Source organism: Helianthus annuus, chromosome 4, assembly GCF_002127325.2.
Source record: "Helianthus annuus cultivar XRQ/B chromosome 4, HanXRQr2.0-SUNRISE, whole genome shotgun sequence".
NCBI classification, from domain to species: domain Eukaryota; kingdom Viridiplantae; phylum Streptophyta; class Magnoliopsida; order Asterales; family Asteraceae; genus Helianthus; species Helianthus annuus.
The window spans coordinates 30,529,558-30,539,937 of NC_035436.2; the positions used below are offsets into that span (position 1 = coordinate 30,529,558).

The 10,380-nt window shown below is 34.4% G+C and overlaps 2 long non-coding RNA genes across 2 annotated transcripts; both read left to right on the forward strand.

The window, feature by feature from the left end:
- The first annotated feature begins 665 nt into the window (after positions 1–665).
- LOC118491388 lies at positions 666–1,225 on the forward strand. The gene is made up of 2 exons (XR_004891557.1): positions 666–855; positions 1,103–1,225. It is a non-coding gene; the product is annotated as an uncharacterized LOC118491388 (long non-coding RNA).
- Positions 1,226–1,441: 216 nt separating this feature from the next.
- On the forward strand, positions 1,442–3,449 carry LOC118491387. Its single transcript, XR_004891556.1, has 3 exons — positions 1,442–1,581; positions 1,822–2,567; positions 3,320–3,449. It is a non-coding gene; the product is annotated as an uncharacterized LOC118491387 (long non-coding RNA).
- The last annotated feature ends 6,931 nt before the right edge of the window (positions 3,450–10,380 follow it).

The window sequence follows — 10,380 nt, forward strand, 5'->3', positions numbered from 1 at the left end:
GATTTAGTTTCCTCAATTCGTTCATAAACGAATAATTAATTGCGTATTGAAATTTAATGCAGCACCTCTCGAACTGTTACTGTTCAAGGAGACATGGTAGCTGACTTTATAACAATAAGTCTTCAATATCTATATATCTATCTATATACTATATATAAGCATTTCTCATGTACAAATTTGTAATTTTGACAAACATACAAATTTAAAAGCATTATGTACAATAGAGATAAGCCATTTTAAAGGGGCTAAAGTTGCAACTTTTCCAAAATTTTAAGACACCATAGGGGTGTTTTAGGGATTTGATCATAGAATCACCGTACATTAACTTCTCAGACAATTGAATCGTTTCTTATCCTAGAATTGAATATATAACCCTAATACCCAAATCACAGTTTCCTCTCATCTCTTCACCTTCATCACTTCATCACGACTGAATCCTCCATAACCCTAATATCCCTGTAAAGACTGCAAATGAATCGTCCCACCTTCAATTTGTCCTCTCAAATCCCCCTTACGTTCTCACTCCACCCTCTGCCGGCGACAGTGGTTCCAGGGGCTGTGGTATTGGTGGTCGTCAAAGGCCAACGGCTAGGGTTTGCCATGAAACACTGTAGTTATCGAATTACACACTCTATTTGCTGAAGATTTTTGATCGATGTATTGTAGCAAGGATGTTGGTTACTTATTTTCATCTTTTTAGATTTCAACAAGTTTGTTCCTCATCAACACCTTGAATTGCATATATCGGTTCATCGTTTTATATGTTTGAAATTGAAACAAGTTCCTTTTCAATCGCAGGTTCTAGGTCTTGAAACTGAAATCGGAATGTTGAAATCGCTAGATCTTGAGTCGCTGGTAAGTGAATTGATTCGTTTCTGCATTTTTTTTTTTTACATTTCATTTATTTTTGCACGTATATCTCTATGAAAATAGCAACAGTTCGATGATATGCATACATTTAGTTGGTCAACTGTGGAATCTATGTTGTTATTTTAGAAAACATTGGAATTTAATTCTTTGACTCTTGGTCTGTACAATCAATTTGAATTTGATGGCTTTTCACCGCCATGAAATGTAATTTATGTTCACCATTATCCTAAAGATAGGTGGAACCGCGATTATAGAGACGATGGGCCGCCTGGAGTTGACCGGGTCATCGGTTCCTTGCCGTCTACCTTCTCGCCTAGGTACCCTGGTTATGACTCTAGAGGGTCGAGTTATCGAAGACGAAGCCCGTTGATACGTGAAACAAGTTTGAGTCATGATGATGATCAGTGGCACCCTTACAAAATTTATTTTTTCACCAGGTGCGAACAAATCAGTTTGTGCACCCGAGCCATATGATGTTGGGCGAATTTTGCAAGTTGATATTATATCAAATGCTCAAAAGTCAAATGTGACGACAGATTGTCCGATACAGCCCGATTTGTTCTCTTTCCTTTTACTTATATTTTTTGTTGTCTTTAGGCTGTGTCTTTTGTGATAACTGAATTTATTCGTTTTGATGACGTTTCTGTAACAGCTGTTGGATTAGAGAGTTATGTGGAGACGCTTTCTCGAAAAGGAAATTCTGAATTCAGTGTATGTTAAATTGTTAATCTATAAATTTATTTGGTAAAAAAGATGTTTGACTAATCGTTCGTGTACTTTACTCTTATAAATTGGTCTTTTCGAGTACGTTCTATATCTCTAATGAATCTAAATTCATCTTAAAAATATATCTTTGCATACAGCCACCTATACTTTTATTTAAATATAGGTAAGGGTTAGTAGTGTGGATACTATTGGTAAGGGTAACTTTGGGTCTGTTTGGCTGTGTAGATGTATGGTTAGTAGTGTGGAGTTTGCGTGTAAGACCCTGGTGAAAGGGGAGGAGCTAGACGGTTCATAGAGAAGTTGAGATAATGCAACATTTGTCAGGGCATCCAGGGTTGTGACGTTGAATGTGGTTTATGAAGATTCGGAATCTTTTCATTTGGTAATGGAGTTGTGTTCAGGGGGAAGGTTGATTGATCAAATGACGAAAGAAGGTCGTTATTCTGAATAACGGGCTGCTAATATATTCGAGTTGATGACGGTGATTAAATATTGTCATGACATGGGTGTGGTTCATCGGGATGTAAAGCTTGAGAATATCCTGTTAACAACTTCAGGGAAGATTAAGCTTCCTGATTTTGGCTTGGCAATGAGGATCACCAACGGTACTATTTTCTTCTGTGTCTTGGTTATAAATAAATTAATTCTTTATTTTTTATACGCAGGAAGTTCACACAAGTGTTATGCTTTGTGTATCTATGATATTGATTATATATCTGCTCAAACTTGTTTAAATTTGTTCCTCACAAGTTCCCTTAATTGGTTGACCGACAATGTGTCAACTTTTAGTAGACATAAGGTGCTTAGCTTACCTTGTATCTTACTAAACCCTTCTTTGACTTAATTTGACAACACTTGACGAATCAATGGGACAGAAGCTTTTACCAAGTCCTTCATGCTTCCAGATCCGCATCACCCTACTTAACCCCAAAGCCTAGATTCAAATCATCATGATTCATTTGTGCACCCAAGTAAGTCTGCTCCATAAATAAAGTTATTATTTAATACCCAGTGTAGTTTTCCAACTTCCAAAGTAGGGGTGCTAAACGGGTTGTGTTCGCAGGTTGGCGAGTTCAACTCGACCCAAACCCGAAAATTTTACACGAACTTGAACCCGAAAATCGTATCATACATATAAACCCGAACACGACCCGAAATTTCATGGGTTGACCCGAACACGACGCGTTCAACCCGAGTTTTTTAATTTTTTCTGAAATTGATATATTAAAATTAAAATTTACTTAAAAAACACAAATGTATATAATAATATCATAGTTAAATTATAAAATCTATGTTAATTTCTCTTTTTAAGTTACAATCATGGCATAAAATACTACCCCATTTAATTTATGACATAAAATATATTGTAAAAAATTATAATATAGTATAAATGTGTTAAACGGGTCAATCCGCCAACCCGACCATGTTGACTTGAACCCGACCCGTTAACCTAAACGGGTTCGCGTGTTCAACCTGAAAATAACCCGAACCCGTTTAGACTAAACCTAAACCCGCGAATTTCGTGTTAGGATCGTGTCGAGTTTTCGGGTGGTGTTAGAAATTCACACCCCTATTCCAAAACAGATAGTTGAAAATACTAATCAATCCTTGACATATATACATGCTTAGTATTTGTTCAGTAGAATAATATCACTTAGTATTATCTGATACATATTGAAAGAAGTCGAAATTTAATATGGATTCATATTGTTTGATACTGCAGGTAGGCAAAACGAAAAGGTATAATAATGTTGGAAGAATTAAATTTTATGTGCAGTCCAAAGCGCTTTATAAAGTTTTCGGTTCCATATATCGTGTTGTTGGGTTGCATTTTCACAAACTGATTCTCTATGCATTTTCATAATGTTGGAAGAATTAAATTTTATGTAAATTCCACTTATGTATGTTTTTTACAATTTTCTATGAGCGAGTCTGGTGGGTTGGGTAACGGGTCAAAGCAGTTTCTCATATAATTAATGTTTTCAATATGATTAATGTAAATAAACTTAGGAGGAGATTTTATGCACTTTAGGTGATGTTTGACTCGCTCAACCTGTTCAACCGGTTTCCAGTTTAACCACCATTAACCTTTTACCTGACCTGTTAGTGAAAATAATAACCTAAATTGACTTGCTTCATTTTGGACCAACAGGAAAAAGGAAACGTCCCATACGTGGTGGGCAATGGGGCGGGTGTGTTCACCCGAAGCCCAAAAGAAACAACCCAGATAGTGGCTGGATGGTTCAGCACCAACTCAGATGAGCTCAAGAAAATGTCCAAAAACAGCCTGAAGTTGGCTCAACCAGAGGCTGTGTTTGACATCATGAGGGACATTCATGACTTGGCGGGTCAACATGGGCCCCTCGCTGACGTACCGTATGTTTTAACATCATCGTTTACAAACTTAATTTAGAAACATGTATATGTAATTTGTAGAATATGCTTTGATTACCTACCATTTTTTTGAGCTTGGGAAAAGCTTTTGTGTGGCAAATTGTAAGTTATGTGGTTATGTATTAATTTAGTTAGTGTGTTTTAGAACTTTAAGAAGTTGGTGTGCCACTTTTTAGTTTAATTGTGACTATAAAAAATGTAAAAAGAATCTTGTTTAATCGATGATCATGGTTTGGTTTATCAAGTAAATTGATTCAGTATTTAAGAACTTTATAATTAAAAGTTTGAAGTAATTATTTTATGAATAAGTATCTCATAAAAGTAGTGTATCCGGAAGACGGATTTCAATTTTAATTATTTTCACAGTTCAACCCCCTGCCGTAACGTGCAGGTACGTGCACTATATTATACAAATGATTTGAGATGGGCACTATGGTAATATCACACTAATTGTTCACACCGCCGCAACGCGCGGGTCTCCCACTAGTATTAATTATATGGAGTTAATAAAGTCATGAGTCCACTGATAAATTTTCAACAACATTTAGTAACTATATTATGTCGTTATAACTTAGGTTGTTATTATCAGTTTATTATGACTCCTCCATAAGATAGGTTTTGTCTGCTGACATAAAGATATACCCGAAATTACATTTTGTCATCTTTGAATATTACAAAGTTAGAGTAATAAACCGGTTTTAATTCTCACTTCTTCTTCAAATCAGAGCCTCTCGTTTCTTTTAAAGATATTGTAATACTCTATTAGATGCTTCACATTAATCTAAACATATCTAGTGTGTTGCAAAGTGAGTAATATCTAAACGAGTATAGACTTAAACTTACATAAGGCTTCTAATTAATGAAGCGTAAGAAATAATCTCATTTATCTTATTATCCTCTAAAGGAGAGCAATATTGTTTGTTAGATATGCAAGGACCTATTTAATGTTAAACTTATGGAACGGAAGTAATGTCCCATTTGGTCTATCTCAACATGTTATGATATCTATTATGTAAGAGATATCTCTGAGATCTATTATATCAAAGTTTGTGTTAACAATGCTTTGACTTATGTAACATATACTTGTCAAAAGAATATCATCTATATAAAGAAAAGTTCATCTTAGTTGCTCCTACTCATCTTGAGGTAGGTACATTAATCCACTTGCTTGTTGATGAAAATAATTACGTTAAGATTTCATCACATTATGATGTTTGCACTAACCCATACATGGATTTTATTGGCTTATAGACAAACTGTTCTTTAACCTTAAGTTTAGAATTTTCAGGTTGTTTTATGAACATGTAAATATGTCAGCCAGTTATTAGGGAAAGTTGTTTTAATGTTCATCTAATGTAGCTCAAAACTATTATAAGCTACTAGAACAGTGATGATCCTAAAAGAAATCTTTTGTTAGATATGTAAGAAAGATTCTTTAATAATATATCTTTTCCTGAGTATAACCTTTGACAGTCAATCATACTTCTTTGTGTCTTAACGTTTATATCAGGATTTGGTTTAGTTATGAACACTCTTAGGTAATTCAATCAAATCCCAAACGTTATACGAACACATAAAAACAGTTTTACTAGAAAACAGTTTTATTCCATTCAGAAGATTGATTGACACTAATGGCTTAATTAGAAGAGATAGGATCTGTAATCATCAAAGTTAGTAGTTTTTTAAACCTAGATGACCTCCTGAGTTGATTATTGGGTTTGTTAGAAGTTTTAGTTTTATGGATTAGCTCTTGGTTAGGTTGCTATCATTTTCAGGATTCTAAGTTTGTAAGAGTTGGTGCAGTATGGTGTACAAGAGGTGTAATCGGAGTTAAATTCAGAGTAAAATTTAATGACACTCTTCCCCCCGCCTCTTGTATTACTTGCAAGTCATGATAAGGACTTTGACTGCTCCCACTGATCTTAGAAATCTTTAGGAACTCAGGATGCTTAGAGTCAATATTTAACGACCAACAGATTCTAATAGAGAAAATAAAATTAATGACGTTAGTCGTTATAGTTTCTCTTGTTGGGGATTATTTTAGTTTAGGTAAGAAATCTAAGTGTGCCCACAATTAAGCAACAATGAAACTTTTGTAAGTGTAGTATTATATTTTAAGGAGACAAGTGTTGATGGAACAGTGTCGTGATGGAGCGGTGTCTTGTACAAGAGGTGTAAATTGAAGTAATATAAAGTTTTCACTCCCCCACCTCTTGCAACTATTGCAAGTTATTATTAAGACACTTAATGCTCCCACTGATCTTTAATATCTCTAGAATGCTACAAGAGAAGTTTCAATGAGCTACGTGGTGTGGGAACCTATCATATATACGTTAGACTTTATTTGATTTCCTTAATGTCCAGATGTCATAAGAAACTTAGGGACATATTTAATAACAATCATGTTAAGCACATATATGAATAGATTTCTTTAAGACCATGGGCCATATGCGACTAATTTAGATGCAAGCAGATAATCTTTAATTGATAAATGAATTATGTCTGAATATTCCATTTTGGAATAAGTTTCACGAATGTTAATGAAATATAACTTATGGTGGACCCATACTTACTCCTTAAGCCAAATAATGATTTAGGGCTTTTAACGTCAAGATTTAAAATCACTTAGAATGAGATTAGATAAAAAATCATCCTCATTAACCATGTCATGATTTCTCATGAATTTCGGTTATAATGGATGAAATTTAAAAGTCTCATTTTTATTTTATCAAATTCTCATTTGCATGATGACAAAATTTGTGAAAGTTTAAGGTATCATCTAGTTCCATCTTACTAATGTTTCTATCCAAATATTAAAACAAATAATATGAGAGTTTAAGTAAGTGTGACTTTATGTTGACCATGCAAACCTCACAACCTTCATAATACTATATTCTGATTAATCTTCAGAATATGTAAGGTATCGAAAGCCGTTGTTAGAAGACTGCTTATTATGGTTCTTATAGCCTTAACATTTAATTTTGTCACTAACTCTCATGTTAGTTATTTGTCGAGTTCTGGTAAGGAAACGTATGGAACTAGAGTCAACTAATCATGTGTTAATTGGAATATTAAAAATTATCAGACTTAAATATCATTAGTAAGTGACTACCTAATTAACTTATTCAACCGTTCTTCTGAATAATGGATAGTCTCGTTGCTTATGCCTAGTCTAATGGCATAATCATGTAGTGAGATTTTCCCTTGAAGAACATTAGAGTATGGATTTTGTACTTGTATTTTGACTATGGACCTTAGAACAATCCTAGTTTAAGGTTTTAGTGGTTTTAAGGTGAATAACATTTTATTTTCTAATTTCTAACATTTATTTCTTAGTCTTAGGAAAGACTTAATCTGGAATAACTTTAGTGATAGCCATTATGTTATAGAGATCTCGATTATCATAAGAGACATTATGATCGATTTATCCTAATCATCATGCTCTACTTTTCTACTGTAGTAATCATAATCAGAAGAGAGCAGTAGGATTATCGTGTCTTAAGGGATAATCAAGGATTCAATTTAAGAGCTAATTCTTATAGAAACTTTAAATAAAGCAAAACATTTTAGGTTTAAAATTAGAGTAGATGAGATATATATAGAAGAAAATTATAGTGAGTAAAGTTATGGGTACTAAAAAATAAGGCAGACGAAATGATCATAAAATTAATGAAGGATCATTGATATAAGGATCATTATGTGAAGAGGTTGTGATATGTCTATTACTAACATCAAAATAATAGACTTATTTAAAGTTCTACTTAAACGAAGACAAATCAGCCTTGGCCAGAAGTGTAATCATTTAAGCATGTGTGCAAAGTAATCGTGACAAATCAGCTTTGGCCAGAAATGAGACAATCACTTTAACACTTGTTAAGTATGCTAGACATAAATGAATTAAATCAGCTTTGGCCAGAAGTAAGACATTCACGTTTGTAATGCATAATTAACATAGCTTCTATAATACTTGAACAATAAATAGATGCATCAAATCAGCTTTGGCCAAAAGTGATACATCAGAAGCTCATTCAAGTTAAGCCATTTTGGTTTTGTAAAACATTATTTCATCCTTATTAATTAACTAAGTATTTACAAAACCAATTATTTAATAGTAAACCACCCGAGCTAAGTCTTAGTTCACATTAAACAGCCTAAAATAATGAGGTTTCAAGTGGGATCTCGACTCGGTTATGAGGTCTCGAGTGAGATCTCGAGTCAAGTCTCGACTCATCTTGTAACATTATGAGGTCTCGACTCATTAAGGTCTCGAGTCGCAACCTCAGTATCTCGAGTCGTAATCATGGTCTCGACTACTATGTTTTATGAGATCTCGACTATTTAATGAGGTCTCGAGTCGCAACCTTAGTATCTCGAGTCGTAATCATGGTCTTGACTACTATGTTTTATGAGATCTCTACTGTTTAATGAGATCTCGAGTCGCAATCACGGTCTCGGGTTGTGAAGATTGAAGCCCTTAGTCGAAACCTCAGTTGTCTCGAGTTGAAACTTTATGGTCTCGAGTCGAAACTTTATGGTCTCGAGTCGAGACCTTTGTCTCGAGTTGTAAACATTTGAGGACCCTTATGATTTCGAGTCGAGACCTTGTGCTCTCGAGTCGAGACCTTGTGGTCTCGAGTCGAGACCTTGTGGTCTCGAGTCGAGACCTGATGGTCTCGAGTCGTAATCTCATGGTCTCGAGTCCACTGTTAACAGCTGTTATTCTGATAATAACTGAAAACTCGAAATTTTATGGATTGTGGGATAGTGTTTCCTGTTTTATTGCTGATCTAAACTTATCAAAAGATTTCGAAAATTATAACTGATTATCTTTTAACAGTTTCCGAAAATTTTAATTGATAAAATCCAGATCAAAACAGTAAAAAACACCCACTAATCCAAATCATATTCCAAAACTTACGGAATTTTTGAGTTTTCATTAGAACATATGATGAACCCTAGAAAATTAAAACATAATTCTGGAAACCCGAAACCTGAATTTTAATGGTTTTGTAATGGATTTCGGAACAGTAGGTTTTACCCATTATGATTTCGAGTCAATTATTAAAATTCCGTTTCGAAAACAGTGATCCGAGACATTGTTAAAGGACTCAAAACCGGCTGTTTATAATACTTTCAAAAATTCTGTTTTCCAGATTTCAATCCCAGAATTAACGGGTACGAAAACAGAACTGATTTATCAACATATGCTCTGATACCACATGTTGATCAGTTCTGTTTAAACATAAGGGAAAACATGTAAATAATACCTGATACAGCAAACAGGCCAACAGAGAATCCAGTCAGGGACGCAGCCATGGAATTCGACATAGTTGTCAACTTGATCTGGTTCCCCTTTAGGATGTATCTTCTTGATGGTAGTACCGAGTTCTTTAGGGTTGAAGAACTCGTAGTAATGCAGAGAGAGGAGGGGCGATATTGAGTATGATGTTATGAATGTCTAACCCTAATCCCTCTCTAGTAATCTCCTTATATACACCCAAGGGGAAACCCAATTAGTTAATTAGGGTAATATGGCTCATCAACAATTACCAACTAATTATATTATAGGTTTTATATATTTTGATCTATATTTTATAAATGATAATGATGGCTACTAGATTAAATATAAATAAATAAATATTTAATTTTACATCAGGGTCCATTGGTGACCAATATGTCACAATAGTTGGGACTGCCAGTGGTTATTTTTGAAGTTAGTACTATTTGCGGCCAATGACGAATAGTTGGGATTATTAAAATCCAATATTCCTATTTAATCCTACTATACCCTTAACCAGTAAACACTGCTATAAAGCAGTCATGTCCACAATGAAAACTCATCCAATACACACTCTCGTACCATGATTGTATCAAGAGCTCCCCAAGTTTTATAATCTGCCGTGACATACTCCAGTGATTCTGTCTCGTGTGCTGCAGTTCCTCATGTTAATACCTTTATTGAAGTTCTAGTTTCAATTATCCATATCCCAATAAAAATTTTGGTATGAAAGTAGTTTGTTAATGTGTGTGCAAAAACTACAGAAACGAATTTGAAAACCATTATTAATTAAATACACACTCCGGGTGTGTTCGATTTGAGGGTTTAGAACGGGGAATGAGTTGAAAGCGATTGTTAGTGTTAGTTTCATACTTTCATTCTCCTCTCTTTCTCTCTTTCTCTCTCTCTCTCTCTCTCTCCCTCATACCCCCTTTTTCATGTTTTCAAACAGAGCATAACAACTCATACCCAACTTACATAAAACCCAACTTGGAAAAAATATGTTCACCTGTTTTCCCTTGGATCCAATTCTCTTTATTGTCCTCTGAGATGATGATCTGATCCAATTAAAGACGACCGCCACAACCACCACCAAGAAACCACATGTAATG